Raw genomic sequence first — 27,986 nt, forward strand, 5'->3', positions numbered from 1 at the left:
TTCAAAGACTGACCTAATGAAAAAGGATAAAATATTCTATGCCCTTACAGAAAGCTATAAAGCCTCACAAAGTGAATGATTTTCAGTTTATAAAATAGTGTTGGAATTGTAGCCCAGGCCTGCTGCAGAGACAAAATCTTTCTATTATTTTTGCCACTCAGGTCACTACTAGAAACTGGTCCAAACTTTGTGTCATATGGAATTCACCAATTCTTGAATCAGAACATTTTGCAGTCAAATTTAAGGAAGATTTCACAATTGGCATTTATCAAAAATGTATTTAGGTCAAGTGAGGGATGTGTCCAGTAAATGTGTTCAATGTAAACTATTTATGGGCAAAAGACATTGAATACTCCTAGATCTTTTCTTAAATGAACATGGCAAAACAAGGTTGCCTTTTTGCCAGTTGTCTTACATTTCAAATTTGTATTAGGAGGGAACACAGATCATCAAGTAGCAATGTTATCAATAGAGCTGTAAACAAAATTTGCTGCAGCGTAATTACTAAAGCTATAACTAGCACACAGGTTTTAGCAGCACCAATTATATTTAAGCAAATAAAAATTTTATTTCAAGCTGGTTAAATACTAAAACCCCATTTCAGCAGGAACTGAACGCACAAATTCCAGGAGGGGAAAATAACCCCCAAAGGTTATTTCATTTATGTTTTAAAATTTCCCACATGGCATTTTCATTCTTCCATTTTTATTTTAAACCATTAACTGATGAAAATGTACAAAAATAATAAGGGACTAGGTCCTCCGGGAGCACAAACTGGTATTATTCCATTGGAATCAATGGAACCATTTCTCTTGGCTGAGAGTATTAAGGGTTAAGTTTCCAGCATTCTCTTTTGTAAAAGCACACCAAAAGTATACCTATACTGCCTTGAAGTTTTAATCCATTCTGTTTCAGTTCAATTATTATTCAAGCACTGATAGCATTACCTTGGATGAAATGCAAAGCAAGTGAAAAACACGTTCCACGTAACAAAGCTTGTGAGCTGAAAGAAAATGAAATCTGTCCTCAGCCTTTCAACTTCTCTAAAGTGATAGGCAATAACAGAGCTGCCAAATCAGAGTAAACCTGAAAAGAAACATTTTGTGGCCCATGATTGAAAGTGAACATAAAAGGATGTCAGGTAGATGGATGCTTTATTACTATTTTATATTTGAAACTAGCAAACAAGGCAGAGATGTGGCTGAAGAAGTGAAATTGCAAGTCTTCCATCTATTTCAAGAGACCTGGAAGGTGCAGCTAACCTTGTCTTCTGATCATGATCGCCCCCTCCTCCTTTACATGCACTGATCAGCTGTTTCACCTGATGGAGGCTTGTCAAGATCCATTTTGGAGATTTATATTCATATGCACACATTTTCTCCCTATTGTATTTTTATTGGTATGAGGCACCTTAGTAAATATAGCTGCACAGCAGGGGTGAGCTGATAACAGGTTCTTATCTTCAGAATGAAAGTCTTAGCCTTTTGCTTTGTTTCCAAAGTTGGTATTATGAGAGATACGTCCTTCAGCGTGTTCCAATTCACCACTAAGCCTCAACTTTTAGTGTTTCTGCATCCCTTACACATGTGCCCCTATTAGGGTGCAGCAAATTAATTAACTCTGCTGTAGGGTAGTACTGTCTGGGACAAGTACTATCCTATGACAGAGTTTAGTGCACCAAAACGCACATGTAGATGGTGACTGGTGCTGGCTGGGGCACAAAGGTGCTATGGTGCAGAGGCTGCCTGCCAGCTAGCCCCACGATGGAGCACCACGTGCCCCAGCCAGCCTCTCCACAGCACACGGAGCTGGGGTGGAGTGGCTCCGGCCTGGCAGGCTAACCCCACATGCCTCATGCCAGCTGGGGCTGCTTCGCCCTGGCTCAATGTGTTGTGGTCCTGGGCGCACATATAAATGCTGTGCCTGGGACCAATAAACTCTGGTGTGAACTGTGATGGAGTTTATTTTTATGTGGTAAATGCATGTGTAGATGCACCCTCTAGGACTGATTTGGCCTCCTCTATCTAGAGGATTTTATGAAAAAAACCTGAGCTTTTAATGTTTTAAATAAAATTATGTATTTTTCCATGCAAAGTGACTCTGACTAAAAGAAAGAAAAAAACCAACTCCATGAACCCTGCCTCCAGATCTTATCAAATGCAAAGGCAACAGGCAAATTCAAAAAGAATGAGCCAATTGAGTAACCTAAAAATTCTCATATGACATAACAGCTTGTAATAAACTAGCCAAATGCACTGATAGTCTTCCACCTTGACTCCTTACTGCAGGATCACCAACAGCGGTGCCTCACCTTTTGACCTCATGGGCTGGATGAGTGGCAGCGGGACTGGATCCAGTCCATGGTTCCCATTTGACACTTTGAGCTGGAGCCTGATCTGGAGCTCAGGGCCAATTTAGTATATGTCCCCAACTCCAGACTCTGGACTAGGTTCATGACACTGAGCACCCAATAGCACCTGCAGCCCCAACCCCATACACTGGATTGAGCTCCAGCCCTGTGTGCTATGGAGTGGTAGTCCTGGCCCCACACACCTAATTGTGCTTGTGGTCCTGGTGCTGTGCATAAGGCCACGCCATCCGACTCACAGAACTTGGAAATTGGCAGCAATGGAGAAGTGGCAGCATTAATTAGCACAGCTCCCCCAGCACCAAATTTCTAGACCCATGGGGAGCCCCACAGGCTGGACAACACAGCTCCATGGGCTGGATCTGGCTGGTGGGCCACAGGTTGAGCACCACTGACCTAGAAAACTGGATCAGATCATTAGGTTCAGCAAGAGACAAAACAAAAGGATCCATGTTCACTCCTTTCAGACTCCTCTCAGTTTTTCAAAGTCCAGCTAAAACAGAATATATCTGTTTCTATGACAAATTGAGCAACGTGTGGTTTGAAAGCAGTGCTTCAGAAACAGAATTCTGAATGTATTCACAAATGCTGCTATCTTTAGATCAAGTTGCTGACTATAACATATTGCAAAGCGATAGGTTCCTGAACTGCCATAGATCTATGTCTGGTCAGTGTCCTAGAATGAACTGAGATCATCATGCAAATTGTTTTCTACTGTAATGGCCTTTCAGATTTGCCAGTAACTTTCTGATTCAGATAAAAGCAGGATCATCTTTAACTGCAGATATCTGGTTTTGCTTCTCCCTTGCTCACTGATTACAGTCAGTATCAGTGAATGGTCTGTTTGGAGTGATAGAGGCTTGGGTTCTCAGTCTGACTAGAGTTCTCTTCTCTAATTTGTGGCTATCCAGAACTGATTCCCTTTTAGACCAAGAAACCCTGAAAATCTAGATATGTAGATTTCCCAGACTAAGAGACTAGCATTCCCTGTGTCTACCTTGTCCCTGAGCAAACTGAGTTTTTTGTACAATTTTCTGATATGAATTTGTATACTTATCACAATATTATATATCGTATCTGATATGAATCACAATATTATATATCTTACTGGAAAAAGCGCAAAAGGCCATATTGCTCTTTGAAGCTGTACTTTGTCATTAGCTGGCTTTACTGGTAGTCCTGGTTTTTTAGCACCCAAAGGAGTTGTTTTTACTTTAGACACTCTGTAGAGTTGAAATGAAGTAGGTAAATAAATGCAAAGTCAGGATTTTCCCCAAAGGCAGGAGAGCAAGGAGAAAATTCCTGTATAAACAACTACAACAATCTACAAGGACAGAAGCACTTCCTGTGAAAGTATTTGCACAGACAGAAGATGAGTTCTTCCAATTGGATTTTTTTACATTCTCTGTATTCTGATGGAATATCCATGAAGGTGCTTTTTTGCCGTAGTTTCTACTACAGCATTACTTTGTAAGCTAATTCTCATGCTGTGTGCGTTTAAGAGATCCCATGAAGACTCTATAAAGCGGGGGGCGGAGGGGGTGGGCTTCCACAAGGCTTAAACATATTGCAACCATAATAACCTTGTCAGAGATGGTGGAATTACAAACTGAGCATTTTGTCTTTTCTATTACAGGGACCAGCCATCTCCCAGGAAAAAAACATAACATAAAAACATAACCTAGCTTAGACTTTGCTCCATTTTCCCCTGGCTGCAGAGACATATGGCTACAACTGATTAGAAAATGAGAAAAATGATTTGTGAAACATTTTAAATATTTTTTTATTTTTAGTTTAAAATATATCACCACTCTCACTTTCTATTCCACTTTTCCTATTAGTGGCCAAAAAAAAAGATGAAGAAGCAGGGAAAAAGTAAAAAGGGAGGGAGAGCAAGAGAGAGAGAGGGAGAAAAGGAGGGTGCGTACAGACATACTAGGCACTTAGAGGAAGTTAGACCGAGTTAAAAATGGCCACCCATTTAAGGTAAATTGGGATGGGGGGATTAGTGGAGGAGAGCTTAGGGGATCAGGGCAGCAAACAGGCCGGAGGGGATCAGGGGGCAGGTGAGGTGCATGGGAGGATGAGGGACTGGCAGGGTCTGTGGGGGAGAGGTCAGGGGGCAGATAGGGTTCACGGAAGGGGCAGGTGGGGTCTGCAGAGGACATGGTGGGGTTCAGAAGGGTTTGGTGGGATTGGGGGGTCATGGGGTCCGCAGGGTGGGTCTTGGAGGGCACTCTCGCTGCCACCTCCCCTCCAGGGAAAAGGGGCTAATTTTAGCCTGACTCTCCCCCTACCTCCAGATGTAAAACCACCCTGGTGAGCCAAGTACCCATCCTGCCCACCCCTCCCCCCACCCTGATATACTTCCTCAGCTGCAAGCATCAGCAAGTGCCTGTAAATCTGGGACTGGGAGTGGCTTGTGGCATGGGGGTTTGGCAGGCTATGGGGGAGTTGTCGTCTGGGGGTGGGGGGAGGGGCCTGTGAGGGGTCAAAAATAGCCCAGTGTCAGGGAGGGGGTAGTAAAAGCTCAGCCCTGGGGCTGGGGCCAGAAGCTGTGCTTTCCCAGCCCCAGGGCTGCACTGAGAACTGTACAGAAGTTTAAGACAGACTGATCTAAAAATGGCCAACCTGATCTAAGTTAGACTGTCTCAAAGCTAGGGTTAACTTAGTTGGCTTAGCCATTTTTGGACCAATCTAACTGTTCTGAACTTCTGTACAGTTCACATTTAGATAGGGATCTAAGCGCACCTATGCACATGCGGGATGTCTGTTTTGGTATGTGCTAATTAGTAGGGGTGTGCGAAGCAGGCAATATTTGATTTGGATTCGGCCTGATTTGGGGAACAGTGATTCAATCTGCTGATTCAGATCACTGTCCCGATTCGATTTGGCCAAATCAGAATCTGAAGAATCGATTCTGATTCGGAGAATCAGTGAGTTGGCCACAGACAGTTTTATACATTTTTTCTACATACCTTGAGGTACCAGGAGCAGCTTGTGAATGCTGAGATGGTGGGGGGGATGCAGCGTCCCACGGGAGTCCCCCTGCATGCTTGGCAGTGGACCAAGAAGTGGCCCCCCTGCACCCGGCCAACTCAGCAATCGGCCATGGGGGAACCCGGGTGCCTCCCCAGACCCAGTAGGCAACAGTTGCCAAGCTGGGGGGCAAGGGGATCCCCCCCTGCACTCCATCTGCCCTACCATCTCAGCATTCATGAGCTGCTCCTGGTACCTCGAGGTACATAGAAAAAACATAGAAAGCTGCGTCTATGGCCGAATCATCGAATCTCTCCAAATCGAATCAGAGGCTTCCAATTCAATTCAGAGAGATTAATGGGTCTTTTGATTCAATTCAGACTTGGAGATTCAGCCACTGAATTGGGTTGAATCAAATCAGCAACCAAAGCTTCACACAGCCCTACTAATTAGCATACATTGGAGCAGACTTGAATAATTGAGTCTGCTGGAGCATGTTAATTAACATGCTCCAGCAGCCTCCACATCAACCAAGCTTTAGTTCAAGCACCCCCACCGCCATTTTGTAGTGCAGGATGCTGAATACATGCGACACTGTGCATTTCAATTAGAGCGGCTTTTGGAACGTCCTCCCTCTCCCCACCCTGGAGCACATGTATAGGTGCCTTAAGTGCACAGTCTGCACCTGGGCAAACTAGATTAGATCAGGTGGCCACTTTTACTGTGATCTAACCTCCCTGAACATCTGTATTCACCCAGAGAGAGAGAAGCAGCAGCTGAGAATTTTTTTTTTCAAAAACAAATTGGGAAGGGAGGGAAGAGTCACTGAAAAAAATTATGAAAAATTAGTTTTCAATTAGAATATTAATTTTCAGAAAGGGACAAATACATTTCAACCAGATCTACATTAAGTCTGATTAATGGATGTCTTTTTCATTTATCTTAAATATTTGGCTCAGATAACCTTCCAGGAACATAGGAAGAAAGCATGGCTGTAGGCTATTGCAGTCCTGTAAGGATAAGGCACTTAAACCAGCAAGCAGTCAACTGTAGCAATGAGACTAGGTCTGGATTCCAAAGACTAAATTAATTGTTAGGTGTTTGGATATTAGGGTAACGTGATATAAATAGAAAGAATGCAGCTTAAATAGAATGTAAAATATACATCTTTGAGAGGTACCATAGATAACTCTCTCTTTCTCCAAGCCAGCTCTCTTAAGTTTCCATCTGTTTTAGTTTTTATTTTAGCTAGACAGTTGACTAAAATATACCACAGTTTTTGCATATAGCAAACCCCTGTATATAACATGCAGCTTGATTTTGAAGCGGAGCCAGAAGGAAAAAAAAGATCTTTAACTGAGGTAGTAGCAACTAGGGAGCTGAGCCTGTCTTCACCCCTGTGCATCAGACGGGGCCTGTGGACCCAGGTCCAGGACCACGTGCTGAGGCCAACCTCACATGCTGGCTCTGGAGCTATGCACTGAGTCCAGCCCAGCATGCTGAGTCCAAGATAACATATTGGGTCCAGGTCCACATAATGGGTCCAGGGCTGTGCTGACAGCTGTCCATAAATTTACAGGCAGTCCATAAAAAAAGACACTAAAAGTGCCTGTCCATGAAATCCAGAAAAAAAGAAGCCACCCATAACAATTCAGAAACAGTTCACTTGTTTGAACATCTGTGGTCTTATTATTGTTGAAATAAAACTGGAATGCAAGCACTGATGGACAGAGAGGGCAGGGTGTCTACACAGGAGCACTGCTTGGAGCCCTGCCATGAACTGTTTGTCAGAACTTTCTGTCCCGCTAGAGTCTTGGTAGCTCTTTCTTCCCTCCTGCATTAAGAAGTGCTGCTCCTGGCCATTGCTTACCTGCTCCGTGCTCACTGTGAAAGTATGAAGGGCTGAGCAGCCCCCGGCCAGGCAGAGCAGGGACAGGGGCTGGGTGAGAGGTAGGTGGGGCTTCGTGCTAGGACAGAGGGAGTGGTGCCAACAGAAGTGAGGCTGGAGACAGGCTGCAGGAGGCAGCATGGTGGGAGGTGTAGCTGGGGGTGTCATAGTGTTAGGGGACCCTTGGGGTGGGGGCAATATGATGTAAAACCATTGCCCCCATTGTGTAGGGTTGTCAATCCAAGATTTTTTTTTCTGACAATAAAAACGTGCCAGTAGAAAAGTTGGATTGCCGGTAAAAAGTTTAGTAAGTCTTGGGTTGGCAACCCTACTCCAGAGGCACATGCCAGGCCCAAGTCCACTCCAGGTCCACATGCTGGGTCTGGGACTGCATGCTGGTTCTGGCATGCCAGGTCTGACCTGGCATGTGGCTCCAGGGCCAGCACATGGGATTGGACCTGGCATGTCAGATCCAGGTCTGTGTGCTGGGTCAGGCTTGGTACATCGAGTCCAGCTGTGGACCAACCCTGCAAATCAAAACAATCCAATGTGCAGAGTGCAGAGCTCCCCACAAGAGGGAGAGAGGGGAAAAGTGGCAATATTAATTGGCATGGCTCCCAGAGCTGCAGCAAATTAGTACTGCCATTGCTCTGACCCTCCTCCCCACCAAACTTCTAAAATCTGTGGGGATCCCTTTTCTTTGCATATAATGCACACCCCAAGTTTTTCCCAGTTGTTTTGAAAGAAAATATGGTAGCTAAAGATAGATGATAGCTAGATTGAATATACAGTTGAACAGATAGGGTTTTAGGCATTAAGGCAGTGATTCTCAACCTGGCTGCCACACAATACAAGCACTGTTAGGTGTGCTAACATGATTCATAAGATAAACCCAAAGATTTCAAATAGGAATTTATAATGTTAAAACTATTCAGACCTGTTGTGGTCACTCTGAGTGCTCTGCAACCGAAGAATTGCTCTATTATTTTCTATAGTCAAAAAAGTGAAAACTAAGAACTGGCATCTTCCACAGGGTGCAACAAGGGATGTCGAATCTAAAAAAGTTGAGAACCACTGTATTAAAGAAAAGGGGGGGAAAAAAAGGATGGATAACCAATTGGCTAGCAATAGATTTACCATATTTTACCGTGTACAGGCCAACGTGGTGTACAAGTTGACCCTATATTTCCGATCAAAAAAGTTAGGATTTTCATAGATCTGGTATATAAGTCAACCCTGCCACTGCAGCTGGAACCTGTGAGCCACAGCCACAGCTGGGCCAGCAGCAGAGGAGCTCAGCATGGGGGACTATGTGTTGCTCCTGCCCAGCAAGCGCCACTTCCTGCTGCTACTCTGCGCTCTGGGGCTGTTGGCAGTGCTGTGGCTCTTGCACTGCTGGGCAGTGGTTCTACCCTGCTGGCCAAGATCTACCCATGGGGCAGCCACTGGGCAGGCCAGACTCAACAGGTATGGGATTTAGGTGTCCAGCCTGGCTTTGGAGTGTTGGGCAGGGACAGAGGCAGGAGCAGGGTTTGGCCCACTCAGTGCTGGGGAAGCCCACAGACACAAGCATGTCACTTCCCTGTTTGACAAGGCACGGGGTCCGGCTGAAGTACGGATACAGTGTATAAGTCAAGGTGGAAATTTAAGGATAAATATTCTGGCTTCAAACCTCCACTTACACACTGTGAAATATGGTACACCTTTCACATGAGATAATAATAACCTCCTTCTTAGGAAACTACCTCTTCTCACTCTGATCATACAAAAAGTGCCTTCAAACTCACCCTAATCCATTTCTCTCTCCAGTGAGTACACTCAAGATTTTGTTCTTTGCTAGGAATTCAGAAAATACCACCTGTTTGGTTAGACTGCACATCTGTACCAACACTTTATTGGTCCAGGGGAGCAAAAACAATGGATATGTCTTCCCTAGATTACTCCCTGGCTCTAAACATTCAGTAAATTTTCTAGCCAAGCAACATATAATTTTTCTGTGGTTTACCATTTCATTTGCTAAATGCATTACTACCAGTTGCCTAACTTGTTATCTATTTTCAATATTTTTAATGGGGCTTTTCACCCCCACTGTAGTCCCAAATGTATCAAGTGACATGGCTTACATTCTGGGAGACATCCTAGAAAATGAGCTCCCTTTCAACTCTTCACATGAACAGCCTCAGCAACATCCTGCATCTACACGTCTAGAAGTTTGCCAGTAATTAAAATTGGAATGAGATTTTATCAGTTAATGGAGATTTTGGGCACTAAATAACTCCGCACACTCAATAGCTACACAGGAAAATAAATTGCAGTATTTCATAGCTAGACACCATGAAAATGTTTAAAGGTCTTTCATATAACATGTTGCTAGTTGCCAGCTGTTTTTCTGATCTTTATGGCAAATCCTGCACTGAAAGACTGCTGCCTAGAAGGCAGGACCTGACAATAATTTGAATCTACTTGTCCTCTCTGTAGATCAGATGCCATTATTACCAGGGGAATCAGTAGTGCTGTCACACGCTCTTAGCTGTCCCTCAAGGGAAATGATTTTCAAGAAACAATATGGAAAATATATATTGTTAAACTATGGCACACACTCCGTGTTCATTAGGTTATGGCTGCTCCAGCCTAAATGTTGCTTCACATAGAGTTTTCTGTTGGGCATGTGTGTATATGCATGCATGCATGCATATATTCAGACATAGATACACTAAAACCCTCATTTGTCAAACAAACTCTCTGACCTCTGGAAGAGGACTACACCCTTGTACTTCGCTGTGGTACAGCATCTTATATAATGGGACCCAGATTTCAGGTTGAGGCCTTTTAGGTACCTAATATAATATATACAGTAGTAAAAAAAATCCTATGGCTCAAGGCACAGAACTAAGTTTGAAGATGACTGTGTTGGTATCTTAGAAAAATCTCTGGTTTCTGAATAAGAATATTACAGAATTTTACCCATGTAAGAGAAGAGCTTTTCCTCTGGAGCAGTGTAAGGATGAAAGTATTAAAGGATAACTACATTTTCAGAAAAAACTCCAAGCTAGGCCTGTCTATTTAGCATGAAACCTTTCTAGCTTGTAGAAAAGAAACAAAGGGCTCTAATTCACAAAGGACTCTAAGCTCGAACAAGCTTTAGATAAAGCGCTTGCACCACCATTTTGAAGCGCAGGAAAGCTGATACATGAGACCCGGGAGGGTGCCGGAGTGTGGCAATTGCCATGCTTCAGCAGACTCAATGACTCAATTAACTGAGTCTGCTCCAATGTGCTGGAATTAATGTGCATTGAAGCAGCCTCCCTGCTTATGTATAGACACCCCCCAAAAATGAAATATTTAAAAGTTATCCATAAGATGTCATTTCAAGCAATATGAACTGCACTCTGTGGTCACAGGAGCCCCTCCCACTCTTCTGTTCTTATGAGAGATTTCACTGTCCTGGATTTAGAAGCTTCCTCAAGCATCTCCTTCAAAATAATAAGCAGAATTTGCTATGCTGTAACCAGTACCATCCCAGCCACCCAAAAGCGCAAACTTACCCAGAAGGAAGAGTGACCCCTGATCCTGAGATGTGCTGGGTGCCTCTGCTATGACTATCTAGATAGGAAAACCTAGTTTCAGCTACTGGGAGTGATTCAGTAGAGAACTCAAGACTTTGGAACTAACTTCTTATTGGATAGAAAAAACCCAAAGTTTCCTCACCTTTCAGGCAGGATGCAAAGGCCATTTATTTGCACAGGCCATTATGCAGTGACAGTGCTGGAGAAGCTTGTGGTCCTTATGAGTGGGGATGTCATTAATCTCTTTGATTAGGTTCTGATCTGAGCCCTTTAACTGACATTGAATTGATCATTGCTAGGTTATTTAATGAAAATACATTGTATTTTTATGCTTGAACTTAGAGATGAATGTCAAGCATACATTATAAATAATTTTAATTTTTTTCCCCAAGGAAAGAAGGTGGAAAACAATATGTGGCATCTTGGATTTAGGAAAGACGAAAAATAAAATGCAAATCAGTTCTGCTAAAACTAAATTATAAGGCCACAGAGCAGGGAAAGTAACCTCTTAAGAATGGGTCATTAGAGGCTGTTAAGGTCCTTGTAAAAGATTAGCTACCCTTAGGCCTTCTCAAATGCCATATCTTCTAGAAATCATTTTCTTCTCCACTTTTTTTCAGTCAGCAAGACTGCAGCATAATAAATTTTGACATCATAACCTAAAATATAAAATCAGGCCAATTGTTATGCAAGCAGTGTTGCTCCACAAATGACTGTTAGGAGATGTAATTTCATCGAGTGTGGGAGAAAATGCATGCCACTTTCACTCTCTTCAGCCTATAGCTTTATCTGAAATAACATCTGAAATAACATCTGTGAAGTAACATGTGATGCTCAGATCCTGTACAATGCATCTGACAGAAAAAGGGATTGTAACGAAGCTTACTGTTTAAAAGGAGGCAAGGCACGAAATCGGTTGCTGTTTTGTACTGGAAGTGTCTTTAAAATTGGAAAAAAAGTGATTTTATTTCCAAAGAAAAAAGTGCTTAGCATTTTCTGTTAAGCTTTTCCGATTCTATCCTTTTCTCTCTGCTTACCCAATAACTCACCTACACACCCCTCATTTGGCAGTCACACCACAGCAAATGCAGTTCTTTAGATCAGTTGCTTTGCCCAATGCTTTGTCCATGCATTAAGCAAAATCCTATTTTCCACAATAGACAATCTCAGTGTAGCTTGAAACCAACTCTGAGTTACCTGAGTAAAGTGCGGGAGGAAATAAGGAGTTGGCTGAGTGTCTCTAGAAGGCAATTCCAATTCCTATAATGGGAGCATTTGTGAGCTTATACGAGGTAAGGGAATTGTGCCTGCATTTTAGCTGGGCAACTCACAGTTAATCTCAAGCTGTATTTTGGTCATCCACCAAGTGAAACAGAATTCTGCCTCTTCTGTTTTAGTGAATCGGGGTTGAGTTTCTTGTCCATATCTGATGTTCTGCACTTCTCTTTTCTCTCTTACCACATCACCCTCTTTTCTTGTAAATATGCCAGATGGAGTGCCTTTTTTCATGCTTCACTTTTGCTCAATTCACCTCTTACGACTGCTAGCTTCACCACAGCACCCCGGTTGAGAATTCATATTCAAGTGACATTTTGTCAGGTGATCGGCTACTGAAAGCACTCTACAGCCGTGACCTTATGGAAGTGCATGAGTGCAGAGCACTTTAAAAAGGGCCTGTTTCTATAATCATTATATAAGAGTTCAGATGCAGGTGCTCCAAAGCGGAGTGCCTTCATTTAACATATTTCAGAGCATGCCAGCAGCAGGACTGGGCTGATGCAGTCTAAATATAACATATGCTAGGTGTCCAATGTGACACGGCCCTCTCTTTCTACCACTGGTGACAGCTCCCAAAACATTAGGTATTGACCTGCTGAAGTAGAAGCTGCTAGCTTGATGAGGTCTGCAACATAGTCCCTGATCGTACACTGGAAGAATCACATAACAGCTACCCTCCCACTGCCAACCAAGTGAAAGCCTGTCATGTGTCAGAAGAGTGGAGTGGTTATCCCAATAACCATGATTACTATTGGCTGTTATCACAGGGGTGATGGGAAGAGAGGTATTTAGCCATGTTAGTCTGAAGTCAAGCAGAAGGCATGGTAGAGATGCACCTTGAATTCAGATATTAGTTCAGACTAATTCAGATATTAGTTCAGATGTGATGTAAGAAGGAATACATTAAGACAGGGGTCAGTGACTTACAACCCACAAAGCCATTGGGTCTGGATTGGAGCCGGGGGCTTTGGAGGTGGAAGGCTTAGCCTACATTGCAGCTGGGAGCTTCTTCTGTCCTGCAGCTGGACATTTTGCTGGTGCTGTTGCTGGGGGGCACAGAGATGTGGTGGTGGCATTGGCAGTGGCCAAGTCCTAGGACCAACCCACTTTGAAACCAAACTTGGGCCATTCTGACATGCTGGCAAAACCATTGCCAGTCGCTGTGTTAAGATATGGGGGCACTCTGATATTATGCTGATGTGGAGTATAAGTACCCTGGACATGGTGCAAAGAGAGAAACAGACCAGTTCATCAGTGGATTTTCTGAAGCTAGGTTAACCAATTTTAAATAACAGCATACATACAAAGGAAATAGCCCCCAACTTTGGCTGCGTTCTGATTTCTAACCTATCTCCCCTTAAATCAAGTACACCATTTTTTAAAAACATAAAACAAAAACCACACAAAAATATTTCCTCACTTCCCCATAGAAGCACATTATCTTGAGATACCATATGAAAAATATCCTGTGTGCCAGTGATTCAGTGGGGGCCAACCTTTATGGCAGGCATGCTCTGCACCACTCCCATCCCCTTTCCCACCTAATCTGCTGCTTCTGTTTTCTCCTCCCTGCCCTATCTGCCACTGTGCTGCCTGTTTCCTCCCTAGTCCAATGTGTGCCACACACAGAGGCTGCTTGTGCCACTTGGGGCACATGTCCTACATATTTGCCACCCCAGTATCTTAACACTTGATAAAAGTGACTTGACACTTCTGACGAACAGAAAGTTCAGACTTTCCTTTAGTATACTCAGCATGTGGATCTTTTCCTGGAAAATCCTGAGATATTAGACCTTTAGGTGGTGACAGTTTTATGGGCAGCATGCAGCTTAAAGTCTCATACATATGGATTTTCAATGCATAAAGTGAATTCTCTCTCCTTGTTGGACCCTCAGCACTTGTATACCTGGCTTTACAGTAAATCATAGAATTATAGAAAATAAGGGTTGGAAGGGCCCTTAGGAGGTCATCTAGTCTAACCCCCTGCTCAATGCAGGACCATCCCCAACTAAATCATCTCAGCCAAAGCTTTGTCTAGCCAGGTTTTGAAAACCTCCACTGATGGAGCTTCCATCACCGCTCTGCATAACCTGTTCCAGTGTTTTACTAGCTTCCTAGTGAGAAAATTCTTCCTAATATCTAACCTAAACTTTCCTTGCTGCAACTTGAGCCCATTGCTCCTTGTTCTGTCATCTGCCACCACTGAGAATAGTTCAGCTCCATCCTCTTTGGAACCGTCCTTCAGGTAGTAGAAGGCTGCTATTAAATCCCCCCTCAGTCTTGTCTTCTGCAGACTAAATAAGGCCAGATTCTTCAGCCTGTCCTCATAAGTCTTGTGGCCCTGTCCCCTCACCATTTTTGCTGTCATCCGCTGGACTTTCTCTAATTTGTCAACATCCTTTCTGTAGGGGGGGCCCAAACTTGAACAGAGTACTTCAGATGTGGCCTCACCAGTGTTGAATAGAGGGGAATAATCACAGATTTCTATTCATCTGACAGTCCATTCATTCAGCCCATACTTCCTTAGCTTGCCTGTGAGAATATTGTGGGAGACCGTATCAAAAGCTTTGCTAAAATCAAGGTACACCACATCCATTGCTCTCCTTGCATCCACAGAGCCAGTCACCTCATCATAGAAGGCAATCGGGTTGGTTAGGCATGATTTGCCCTTGGTGAATCCATGCTGACTGCTCCTAATCACCTTTTCCCCCTCCAAGTGCTTAGAAATGTATTCCTTGAGGATCTACTCCAGGATTTTTCCAGGGACTGAGGTGAGGTTGACTGGTCTGTAGCTCCCTGGATCCTCCCTTTTTACCTTTCTTAAATATGAGCACTATGTTTGCCCTTTTCCAGTCATCCGGGACCTCTCCTTATTGCCATGAGTTTTCAAAGATGATGGCCAGTGGCTCTGCAATCATATCAGCCAACTCCCTCAGCACCTTTGGGTGCATCCCATCCAGCCCCATGGACTTGTATATGTCCAGCTGTTCTAAATGGTCCTTAACCTGTTCTTTTGCCCCTGTTGGCTGCTCATCTCCTCCTCAACCTGTGCTGCCCGGTGCAGTAGTCTGGGAGCTGACCTTGCTGTGATGACTGAGGCGAAATAGGCATTGAGCACTTAAGTAAAGCAGCAGAAGAAAAAACAAGTCCCTATTAAACTATTCTTCTAGAAATGTTGATTTAAAAAAATGTTTTAGTGATATTTCAGAGTAGGAAGCTCTAGTTATTCACATGTACCCTAGAAATTAGAGATGGAAGAGACCTATTAAGTCATTTTGTCCTTCCTGCATCCATTGCCAGATTATTCCCTATTATACTATACCCTCAAGTTCTTTGTCCAGTGCAGTTTTAAAGGACTCAAGTGCTTGGACTTCTATCACTTCCCTTGGGAGACTTGTCTATTCCACAATCTAATAGATCTCACTGTCAGGAAATGGCCTAAATTTTCCTTTGCTCAATTTTATCCCATTACTCCTAGTTATAGTAGTTTCTTCCTGTTGTGCTCTAAAGCTTCCCTATAATGGCTTTCACTCCAGGACCAGTGTGGAAAACAGCCTTATATAGAAACCTCTCACCTCCTTCTAGCCCCCCCCACACCTGGCAAACCATATTGAACTGGAAGAGGAGGCAGCAGTTGCAGCTCGTAGGAAGTGGACTGCTGCCACTTGAGATCAGGCCACTGTACAAGGCTCAGCCATAATTATGGCACAATGCAGCAGGTAGGGAGTAATGAGGGATAAAAGCAGTGCCAGCAGCAGGGATGTTTCCTTTTAACTCAAGACAACCTTTGAGTTGCATGGTCAATTTTGTAAATAGTGCAATTTTGTAAATGGCCACTAATCATCTAAGTGTAACATCTCTTCAGCTCTTCTGTGCTGTGCTTTTGTCTTGCTCCCTCATTTGCCCCCTAGAAGGAACTGATGGTGACACTGTCACTTGTATGACCAAGGGCTACTTCATTAGACGTCCACTATACACTCAGAGGCTCTTGAGAGCCGCAATCCACATTCCAATACTGTTAAGTTTTCAGCTTGGCCAAGGTTAAGATGTACAGTTAATGTAACTTCTCAGTTTATATGGCAGAGATGTATGGCTCATGTTAGTTAACGATCATACTTTGATTTAAAGGCATGAGCAGTTTGCTTTGGGCCCTTCTTGGTCTCTAACAGTAATAACAGCAATACTAAAGCAGAGACAATGACAGATGGTTATTTGCACATGGAAAGCCTCCCAAAATGGTAAAGGAAAGCTCAGAAACTTTACAAACTTAAGCAGGGAATGCTGAGCCACAACAGACCTATGCTTTTTATCATCAGATATGCTAGAGTTATGTCGTCAAGGTGACACAGAGGTTACAATATGAGCCGACACAAAATTTAACAACCTGTCAGGGGACTTTTCCCCCAGAAGAACTGCAGGAGGTGAACTCTGATGCAAGTGATTTTAGGTGCTGGGCTGAAAGTCAAGGAAGGCTCACCTGGACACCTCCAGAAATTCAAACACAGACATCTCGATTCGTTTTGGGATTCTTTGATTCAAGCCACCTTCAGTCACTTTTGTAGCAGATCTCTCTTTCATATTTTTTTAAATTCCTTTTCAGCTGCCTGCTGATGTACTGTTCACTTATTTTTGGGTTTTTGATTAATACTGACCATAGTCCAGTCTGGATTTTTCCAAAGTCTTCCCAGAAGTGCCTTTAGCAAATTCTCTGTCTGTTACAACCTAGAGACTGAGCGAGAAAAAGCAAACATACAGAAATTGGTGCTGAGCTGTCTGTAACATATTATTCCCTTTTCAGAGACTCAAGTCTTTTATCAACAACTCAGGCTTTGCTATTTCATAGGAAAAAGCAGCCGCAGGGAGAAGAACTACTGAAAAATATTTCTACAAGTTATATTTCCGCCTTTAATAAACACTACTGAGGTAGTCAGGCAAGCGCACCCACAAAAACACACACAATGCACGTTCCCTCCAACTGTTCTATTTCTTAACCACTGGAAGGCACGCAACATCATTCAGTAGCAGGACAGGTGCCAAGTGATTAATTAGAAAAGACTGCTGAGTCTTTAGAGGAAAAAAATGTCTAACAAAAGCACTTAAAATGTGTAAAGAAATAAAACTGGGAATGGTCAAGGCCAACGTGCCTTGCACTTCAAATGCTGTGAAGTCAGTGGAAAGAAATGCTCCCATACTGTTCCACACCCAAGTATTCTGTGGTATATTAGGAAACAATCTGAAGATAAGTGCAATTTTTATTTCTGTTTCTGCTCCTTCTGGGTCCATTTGGAGGAAAAATTGGGGCCTGGATACTAGCCAGTTTTCAACACAAAAGTTGGTGTTCACACGGAAACGCTGACACAGAGCAGTTAAGGAGGTAAAAAAGGCTAAACATAAAATACTAAGGGCTAAGTAATTCAACATAAGTCTCTTCTTTCTTATACCATTCTAGGACAGTACATGTTGTAGGTGGGCATTCATAATTTCAAGATATGAAACACCATGTCCTAAAAAAGATGGCAGGTTGGCAGAAAACGCTTGGTAATTCTACAGCTAAAGGGAAATCACATTGGCTAATCCTACCCTTTCCTATGTCATTGGTCCTCCCGCTTGATTTCAATGGGTGCAAGTTCAGGCTCAGTGATTTATAAGGTAGAATGACTGCTTATATATAAAGTATTGACATGTTATGAACTTCAGGTCCTTAAGCTTAAAACACAGATTTAATTGCCTGGAACATTAGGTTTCTCCACTTACTTTCATTCATTCATTGTCTCATGGTTTCAATATAGTGACCACATTATTTGTTATAGGCCATTCTCTGTTTCGCGCACACATATATTATAAGGAACAAATATGATCTTTGCTATCAGTGTGTTTCTGACAGCTGAGAGCACATTAAATGCAACCCCCAAAGCACATGATGTGCACAAATGCACTCACTTGGATTTTCCTTGGTAATTAACACATGGAAATGTATTCTCCTTCCTTCTTTCATGCTCTAGCCCTGTTCCCCTAGTTAGAACTACAGAATATGGGGGAATCTATAGTTGCACAGAGGCTATAATACACTCCAAGGTGAAGTGATTGCATTAGTGGCTAACCACCCCTCTGAGGATTTGATGACTTGATGTGTGAATTGTCTGTCATACCATTTACCTAGCCCTTGCAAATTGGCTGTCTCTTTTTGACAAGAAGGATTATGAATGCTGTCCAAACTGTTGTGAGAAACCAGATCTTTTTTTACAAAACCTTTTTTTAATTTTGTGAGGGATAAAAATGCTGCAGTATTTATGATTAGTTCTGCTGAAAGATGCCATTTTGCAAGTGTTCAACTCTGTTTTTACTGGCCAGTCAAAAAGAAAGGAAAAAAGAAATCAAAATACCATTTTTCTTTTCAGCTTAACCATATTGTGTAGTTTATCACCCAGTGGCTAGCATAATAAATGTTACAGAAAAGACTAATTTAGGATCTGAATTTATTTTAATTAGTCTCTGTAATACTGCAGATGTTAGTCTGTTTAAAAGCAAACCTGCACTTGCTAAGAATCTCAATGAGAAGGATCAAACATTTTATATTCTTAGACATGCCACTTTGGACTAGAACTGAAGAAAGGGTAGAAGAAAAAAACACTACTAAAGAAAGAGAAGGGGGTGATGGTGGGAGACATGGCGATTTGTTTTTTTATAGGCGTGTCCTGTTATCAGTCACAGTACTGTAAAGGTGAGGTTTCAGTACAGCATTAATAACTGACAGTTGTTGTTAACTACTGTGGAACACTAGATAACCTTACTGAGAATCTATACCCAGATCTTAGGCAGCAAAGTAATGAGTCCCAGTGGAATGAAAGCTCTGGCCTCCTTTGTTGTAGCTATTGATCTACTGATGTGATTTAGATAAGGGAGGAAGAGATAATGGCATTGATTATTCTATTTAGGAGCCAGACCGAGACTAAACTCAGGTACAATACATGATGAGAAAAAAAAAACCCCCACTCAATCATTCCTTGTCTTTTCTTTGCAGTTCAAGGCAACATGATGTGGTCACGGTAGCAGGGGCATACATTTTGATAAACATTCAGGCTTGGGTTTCAGCGACACTTTGATGTAAATAAACCCGTGACATTTCTGAATCTGCTTTATAATGAGTGGTATTGTTTCCATTCAACAAAGCACTGCAGGCATAGAGTATTTTTATGCCAGCGAGATTGGCATGAATCTGGGATGGAAATCTCACCCTGACAAATAAATATGCATAGCTAATTTCACTTTACATTTCCCTTTGCCATTGTAGATGCCAATGAACTTAAGTTAAGTAGTTTATAGGGCTGAATCTTAAATAGACTTAGAATGCATGCATCTGCCCATAGCAAGGTGTAATTACTGTGTCAGGATTTAACATCAGATCATCTAGAAAACAGGGGGTAAAACCCTAGACTTTAGCTCAGGGTGTTACAAAGGAAACTGTTAATTTTTAGAAATGGATATTAAGCAGATCCCATTGAACTTAGAAGCTCTAAAAAGACAGAACACCATTTGTATCACTGTCAAAGTGGTTCATATTAAACTGCCTCTGAATACTGTAATGGATTACAGCAGCAGTTCTAGCAAGGGAACTCTGAGAAGCAGGATGGACTGATGATGATATTCTGCTCCCTTGGGATACTGTCCCAGTGCTACAAAGCAGCATATAATTACAATGTCCCTTTCCCCATAAGCAGTCTTCTACTTCTAAGAGCTAAGCATTCTCTTCAACTGTAAGAAACTGTGAGTCTGCTGCTGTCCAAGGTGTAGGTTCAGCCTGAGTACAAAAGTAAAGGTATTATCATGCTAATGATACTCTTCTTGGCTTCTGTGGTTGATCAATGTTTGTGTAAGAAGGAAAGAAAAATGATCTGGTGGCTAAAGCATAGGGCTGGGAGCCAGCCCCCGCCCCCCTCCATTCAGTTACCTGACACAATGAATAGTTTCTGTGTGCAACTGTATTTCACTTCATCTATGCATCTATGCAACTCAGCTTCTGATCATGATACAGAGGAAGCAATAATTCTTTGGAGAATTGGTGCACTTCATGAGCACCAAACAGAGTTGGTCTGAAATTCTGGTCAGATCAAACGTGTTGGTCTGAAACAAAGCTTAATGGAACATGCCAGTCAGTTGAGCTCCAAATATTGTGGTTGAAATATCATAGCTCTAGCAAAGTTTTGCCAAATTCAAGACAGATTTCCAAGGGGAAATTCTGGCCCTGGGACAGTCTGTTGATTGGATGACCTCTGTCCAGCCAAGCAGTGAAACTGACTTTCACTGTTGCTATTAAGGCATGAGTGTCCACTTCCAGTCCAGTTTGGACAAAAAGCAAATTAAAAATGGAATCTGAAACTCACTGAGAGCCAAAAGACCTACTTTTTGGCCAGCTCTCATGTGAAATTTGTTGAGACTCTGAAATAGAACTGTAGGGTTAGAAAGGGATGTCAAGGGTCATCCAGGCTTACCACCTACATGAATGCAGGATGGAAGGTGGTACAAAGGAGTAACAAATATCATTGAACAAAAAAGGATAGGAAATTCTGCCATCACTGCATTATTATTTCTTCAGGATAAACTCCCCCTGGCTTTGGGGTGTTCACACCATTGCTGCACTGATCTGCAAGTTCTACACATGAAAGAGCTGGCCAGCTCTTTGGAAAATTATTATAACTATGCATATGTGCATAGAAATCTTTAGAAGCTGGCAGAACTCCCCTCTCCACCTCAGCCTCCCCTAGGATGACCCCCAGACCCGCCTTGTTGCTGTAGCATACCATAGACAGATTACAACCCTAAACCCAGGTATCTCTACTACACAAACCACCAAATAATTTTACAGCTCCTTGAAACATTAATGAAAGAGAGATCAGAGTCACCCCCTACATATAGCCATTGAAAGAATGGTTAAACAATAGGTGCCTCAAACCACAAGGCATGGGATTCAGTTTTGGGAGCCTGTAGGTGTGCTTGTTGCATGGGAAAAATCTTAACTTGCACACAATAAACTTTTAACTCAGAAGCCTTGGAAAGCATGGTGTTTCCCATTTAGTTAGAAAATGGATTGTGTTGTGTTGGAGAGAGAAATATAACTTGCTCACTTTGTACTGAGCTGTATTGACCTCTTTTTCTGGGTTATGATTTAAAATCAGAGGGGCATGGAAAACTCTAATGTCCGGGACTCAATCTCCAGCCCCTGTCTAGAGACCTACAGTGATGGAAATAGATGATTCAGAGCAAAAGAGCAAATTGACCTCTTGGAATTCATGAGAAAAGATGTATTTTGAAATTTCTTTGAAAAGCAGCAGAAGTAGCTGATGTCCACACAAAATCTTTGGGAAAGCTCCTCCTCTAGTATTGATTGCTATAGCTCCAGTTTGCACTCAGCGAAGGTCTGCAGAATTGGAACAGAAATCTCCATGGAGATGCATTCAAATGCTGTACCTGTGCTGCGAAACATTGCATTAGAATGTGCTTGAAATTTGGGGGCAGCTTGTATCTGGGTCTGATTCCAATATAACTTTATAGCTATAGACTGTTGATCCTTGGTTTCAAAGTGGTTCCATACTTTGCAGCTCTGATCATCTTCAGGTTTTATACCTATCCTATCTCTGCCTGCCTGAATAACAGCAACTTGACATGGAGGTGTCACATTTATTTTCAGCTTTGCTTTTCTGCTGATAGATATTCCAGCAGAGGTTCGTTTTTAAGTGATGAGTTTTAGCGCTTCTGGGGATTTTGGCTATGAATTTTGAAAGTCTTAAAATGAAGCTGAGAGCTGAGGCAGTTGATCAGTCTCTTCATGTCCAGATAGCTGCAGAGCAAAGTAAGATGCTAGACAAAACTGAAATCCTCACCACTGATAAATATCTTTAATTCCATTCAAATGTGTTCTTGCTCTGAGGCTATTTGTAATTGAGTGTTTCAATTCCATCATCAGTTGTTCATCTTTTTTCTTTTGCTGTTTGCCAGATCTTCCAAAATTACTATTTTTTTTCATCTCCTTAATAATTTATCTGAGCCTCCATAATTATCACAGGGAAAAGAAAACAAAGTCCTTTAGTGTGATTGCTGTCTGTTTATAGACTGATTCTAGTGCTATGGCAATTGGCACAATGGTTCGATTGGTCAACAGACTCAGTCAATCAGCAGCATTGCTAGGAGTTGATTAGGACACCCCCAGTCCTCTACCATGCTCTCTGTCAAGCATGCCAAGATTTTAATTTTTTTTAACTGAAAAACTTAAACATTTCTTAGAGCTCTGCATTTAATTTATGCATAATTCCTTGATAATGATCTCAGCTATATTATTTCTAAAGGCATTTTATAGCTTGCTGTTTCTTATTGTCCAGTATAAGAAACCTATTCCTTTCCTTCTCTCAGATTCAAGATGATATGATGACCATTATCCTTGCACTTCAGACAGCTACTTCTCATTTTGTTCCCCTATTTTTTTTTTTTTTTACAAAATGGTATGTACTGTTTTTGCACCTATAGTTTCCAGTGCTCTTAATAGCCACAGTAGGACACTGATTCCAAGGGTGATATGACAGCACTAGACAATACCATGGCATCTTCTGTGTTTTGGGGGACAATATACTGGCCTGATAGAATTTACTATTGTTCACATGCAGTTCAGCTACTCCAAATACTATAAGCAAAGAGCCGTTCTTTCCTTTCTCTCCCTGCTAAATCATACCATATCGATTTTGGAGCCAAACTTCTTTAGACAAGGAAATGTATTTTCACGTGTTTGCACATTACCTAGCACATTGGGATTGCAATCCTGATCAGGATCTTGGGGCAAGAACACATTGTAGCAAGCAGTTCAAGTGTTCACTGCACCAATTAAACTGTAGATAATGTTCTCCCTAAATATTTGAACAGGTAAGTGTTTCTAAGAAATTTCCTAGATCTCTTCCTTACCAGACACTTACACTGATAGTTGTACTCCTTAAAATATCCCCCATCCTTCTTGAAAGCTGAATAGTTTAGTTTTCTTTGGCTTCTCAAATGTATGAAGTATGTTTGCAAAATACAAAAAAGTCAAACCAAACCCAAAATAATAAACCCAAGCCCAAAATTAACAGATATTGATTTTGCTTCTATTGCCTAGTACCTACTACTGCCAAGTACCCAGTTCTGTCCTTTTTTTGAAGTATATTTCAACAGCTCTTTCATGCCACATACACAATGGAGTAAGTTGTGATATATATTTTTCTTTCATTTTGGGTAAACTTGCAGAAGTATGGCTAAGCATAAATAAGCTGTCACAAAAGTATTAGCCAAGACTAGCCATGACTGGGTATACATCAGCTTCTATTATCTGCCTTTCCTTTGGCAGTTATACAAAGTGTTACTTATTCTCCCTCTTTGTGCTTTTAACGCCACTGAAATGATATGGAAAAGTGGCAGTAAATTATTAAATCAGGCCATGACTTTGGCCTGGTTACCAGGGACAAACTGGAAACAAGTTTGTTGCCATGTGAATGGGTGACAGGAGTTGCAAATGAGCTTCCTGTTCTGATATGTCTGTATTTACTGTACTAATGCTCATTTTCAGTAGCATTGCCGGGTTACTGGGCACTACATTTTCTACTCCTCATCCAGTCAACTGACCTACCTTTACTTACTGACAAGCTGTTACCTTGCACTGGTAAATGCCATTTAGTTTAATGACTTTTGTTTAATGTTCCACCTCTTTCCAGTTACTAGGCCTTCTGGATAAACTTGGTAAAGAAGTTTAGTGAATCAAAAAGTAATAGTATGCTTTCTCTCAAATGCCTTGAAGCTGATCTCAAGCCAGTGTAAGTCAATGGGAAGATTCCCTTTGACTTACACAAGATTTGGATGTGGCCCACATTCATTTGGGAAATGGCTCGGATTAAAATGCTATTAAGATGAATAAAAAAAATTCTGTTTTGATTTATGGCCTATCTTCAGGGAAAAGACATTTATTTAGATTATAGTGAATCTGTTTTATTTAAACACCAGTGAAAAAGACAAGTATCTATTTTGGAAAAAAACCAAAGAATATTTGGGAATTTAACAGATTAAATTTGAGAAACCAAAAATTGTGTTGAAAGCAGGCAGGGTGAGTAGGAAGGAAGAACAAGGTTTGTAAGAACAGAATATTGTTTAATATAAAGATTTCCTGTATACTTAGCAAAGCTCTTAACATTCAGTTTTCAGGACAGGTTTGTGTTTTGTGCGGTATGTGTTTGCATGAATGAATATAGGATGGAGATAACCAAGGAGCAGACGCCTGTATCCCAGAGGGACCATATTTTTAGTTTATCATAAAACAACTATTGAATAATTGCAATGCTAACGTTTCTGCACATCTAAAGGCCATACAAATGGCCAGCAACTCTACAGAGAATATTCCACACGGATTATGCATGCATGTGGGAAGGGGAGTTGCAGGGAAAGATCACAAGACACCATGTCTTAAGTTTAATAACCCATTTAATATTGCCTTTCAGTTCCATTTCATGCTCAGTAAAGCAAGAATAACTGAACCTTTCACTGGCATTGGCCTTGGATGAAAAGCTTTTGTTTTGAAAGCTTCAGTTACAAAGCCTTATCGTTGTTGGCAATTAAGGTATACTACTGGTGTGCAAGCAGGATTTTCCAGTGATATATTCCATACTACAACAAAGCAATAATTCCTGTTCCTAAATAAGGATATTCATGTTATTTTCTTTTCAAAACAGGTAAAAGGTGAAGCATGCACAACTTTACCCTTCCCCTATCACCTTCTTTCATCTTTCTTGTAATGACAAATAGTGGTTGCACATGAGCAAAGGGCAAAAGTGACACAGATGTGCTGAAGTAAGCAAAACCCAGTGTACTGTCCCATCAGAAAGGTTAACGGCAAAAAGAAGCAAGACATCTAAACTCATGACATGTTAAAATGCTGCTTTAAAAAAGGTTAATGGTTATAGCTCCCAGTGCTTGCTTAAAGAACAAACTGCATTGGGACTCAGCCAACCAAGTGGGAAGGATATAAAAGGAAAGAGCAATGACTTGAATCAAAGATTACAAATTCCACCCTTAACACAGCAGATAGCAAAGGTTTATAGCTTTGTTATGCATACAATACTACATACCATTATTTTATATTGCTTGTAAGGAAAATGATTTGATCAGTAGATTAGGGAAATTGTTCACATTTTTATTTCGGATCCATTCTTGTGGCATAAACAAAATGAGAAGACACTAATTTGTAAAGGAATTTCATGGTGTCTGGATTAGTATTTGTAATATAAACTGGTTGTAGCCCTGCAACTCAGAAGAAAGGGTGGCAAGTAATTACATGACAGTTACTGTATTTGCTTTTTGCCTTGGCATTCCCTTATGGTGAGTATCTTCTTTCATTTTGAAAGAACCAATTCAATATGTTAACAGTAGTTAAAAATATGTAACATCATGCCAATATCTCATTAGCCATCCATAGTATTTTTATTGTAACCATCATTAACAAGTTAACAAACAAGATATAATGAAACATGCCACAGGAAGCTACTCAAAATCGTTTGCCTTATAAAAACAGTGTCTAATTTGGGGTCAAGTCAAATTGTATCGAATACCTGCGGAATATACAGGAGTTGACTTAAAACAGAGGGGTAACCTACTGGAATAAGGTAGGGTGCTCTGTGTAAAGTACCTGATGCTCTTACACTTCTCATTCCATTTACTTCTTGCACAATTCAGGATTTGTGGCATCAGTCACATACACAGTACTAAAGATAAATGGTGAAAACTTTGGCAAGAAAAAAATGACCAATATCAACACAGAAAGATAAACATTGGCCCAGAATGCTGCAAGTTCCATAAGATTTATACTGGCTTTTGCATGAGGGCGAATGCTTCTCTGAGAGTGGAAAACAGCCAAGCACATCATTGCACAGAAGGCAGAGAGGATGGGGGTGAGCTACTACTTGGGGAACCGAGAGGACTAGATCACCCCACTCTGGGGGGAAAGGAAGCCAGGGCACATGTTGCCCTTAAAAAGGGCTTCATTATTTCTTTACATCATCATAGGCCTGTTTCATCATGAGTTCTCTTATCTCGTCAGCAAGTCCAGAGACTTTTAGGGAGGTCTGCCCAAGCCTGTGCTCAACTCAATAAGCTCAATACCTTTTGTTTCATGTGATTTTCACTTCTCTTTATCCCTTCTCTGGAAATAAAGCTTGCTAAACATTTTTTCCCCAACTATTTAAGTTGGTCTAATAAAAGATATCAGATACACCCAAAGAAGATTGTCTGTCTATGTCCTTAGACCAACACGGCTACAACCTACACCCCTCAGCACTGCTAGCATTCCAAGCCTTGACTGCTGCCCTATTTTCTGATGCTCAGAGTAAGCTAATTCTGGCTAGCTTTGGGATATATACCCCAATCTTCTCCCATTCCCAGCAGTCTCTCTGAGGATTGATGGTTAATTGGAGCCAGCTGATTATAGTTTTCCCCTGTGTGACAGCTTACTCTATTAGAAGGAGAATGTGTGGCAACCTTGCCAGCCCACTTGGATGACAAAGGATGGCCAAAGCTGCAAAACACAATTATCAGAAGATATTAATTTACTTTACAGTCTTATTTGAAGGGGAGGGTTGGGCTCAGAAATTAAACTAACATTTCAAGAGAAATATAAATGCTTCTGAGGAAGGAAAAGGATGAGTAGCTAAATAACCTAGGAATTCTGCATCAACAAATTTTAAACTGTCAAGTTACTTTGATTTAAGATTTATAAGTGTCCATTATATTTGATTTTGGAACAACAGTTGCTCAAAAATCATTATGTCAAATATGCCAATCAACTTAGTAATAAATAATTAACGGAAAAACCGTCTGAAAAGGTACATATGGGACTTCATGTGTGAAAAGTTAAGTGCCTGAAAGTCTGTCCAAGAAACTATAATGGTTACCTTTCCACTTCTGATTACTTTTGGTTTCTCTCCATTTCCCAACAAAGTCCTTAACTGTACAGCTAGTTATTTTTTGAACCAGGGCTATGTTTATTTGAAGACTGAAGACTGTATACTTTTGTGCAACCACATGTTAATTATCACTAGGTAGAGAATTATTTGAATGGTGATTCTGTGTATAGATAAAGCCCCCAACTTCCAATATTACTCTGAATTTGTTGTATTCTATAAGGATGTTTATAATGCTCTTTTCTTTTGGCCTTTTTTAGTTTAGTTTTTGTTTTATTTTTGCTGCTGCCTGGGTCTCTCAAAGTTACCTTTGAGCTGTGTGTGAGTAACATGTTATTCTATGACATTGTGATTTGGTATAATGCATACATCAAGATCATGTGTGGAAAAAATAAAAACCTGATTGATATGTCTCTATAACAAGAGAAACCTCCTTCGTCTCTAATCAGTGCTTTGGAGAAGCAGTACTTAGAGAATTCCTATTTACTCAGAAGTAAAGCAATCTTCAGACTGATTTGTGGTGGTAAAAGGAAGATTATTAGAAGGGATTTCATTGACTGAGCTTATGGAACCATTAATACTTTACACCCCCTCACAGTCATAGAGAAACTGTTTTGCAACCTCAACTATATCAGGTGTGACCAAGTGCCTACTATAATACCATGATTGTGCTTTGATAGATGGCTTAGAGACTTTTCAGAAATAAGGTGACCTTCCAATAGTCTATCCAAGCCTCTCTCCCCTCAAATTGCTGATAAAATCCCAAGCAAAAGATTTCCAACAGAAGGACAATGTTCAAACTGTATCTATTTTCTTCTTCAATCACATCTGTATCTCCATCTTGCTAAATTTCTCTTTCAGTAATTATTTTGCCACAATGTTGCCCTTTAACTTCTGTAAAGAGCTATTATTTCCATTCCAATGTGACTGTAAGGCTCCATGTCATT

The 27,986-nt window shown here is 41.3% G+C and overlaps 1 long non-coding RNA gene across 1 annotated transcript; it reads left to right on the top strand.

Annotated features, from left to right (window-relative positions):
• Positions 1 to 23,647: 23,647 nt before the first annotated feature.
• Positions 23,648 to 27,456, top strand: LOC109304383. The gene is made up of 2 exons (XR_002099379.1): positions 23,648 to 23,756; positions 24,817 to 27,456. It is a non-coding gene; the product is annotated as an uncharacterized LOC109304383 (long non-coding RNA).
• Positions 27,457 to 27,986: the final 530 nt, after the last annotated feature.

This window comes from Gavialis gangeticus, unplaced genomic scaffold (genome assembly GCF_001723915.1).
Source record: "Gavialis gangeticus isolate Ggan-Ray unplaced genomic scaffold, GavGan_comp1, whole genome shotgun sequence".
In the NCBI taxonomy this organism is placed as follows: Eukaryota; Metazoa; Chordata; order Crocodylia; family Gavialidae; genus Gavialis; species Gavialis gangeticus.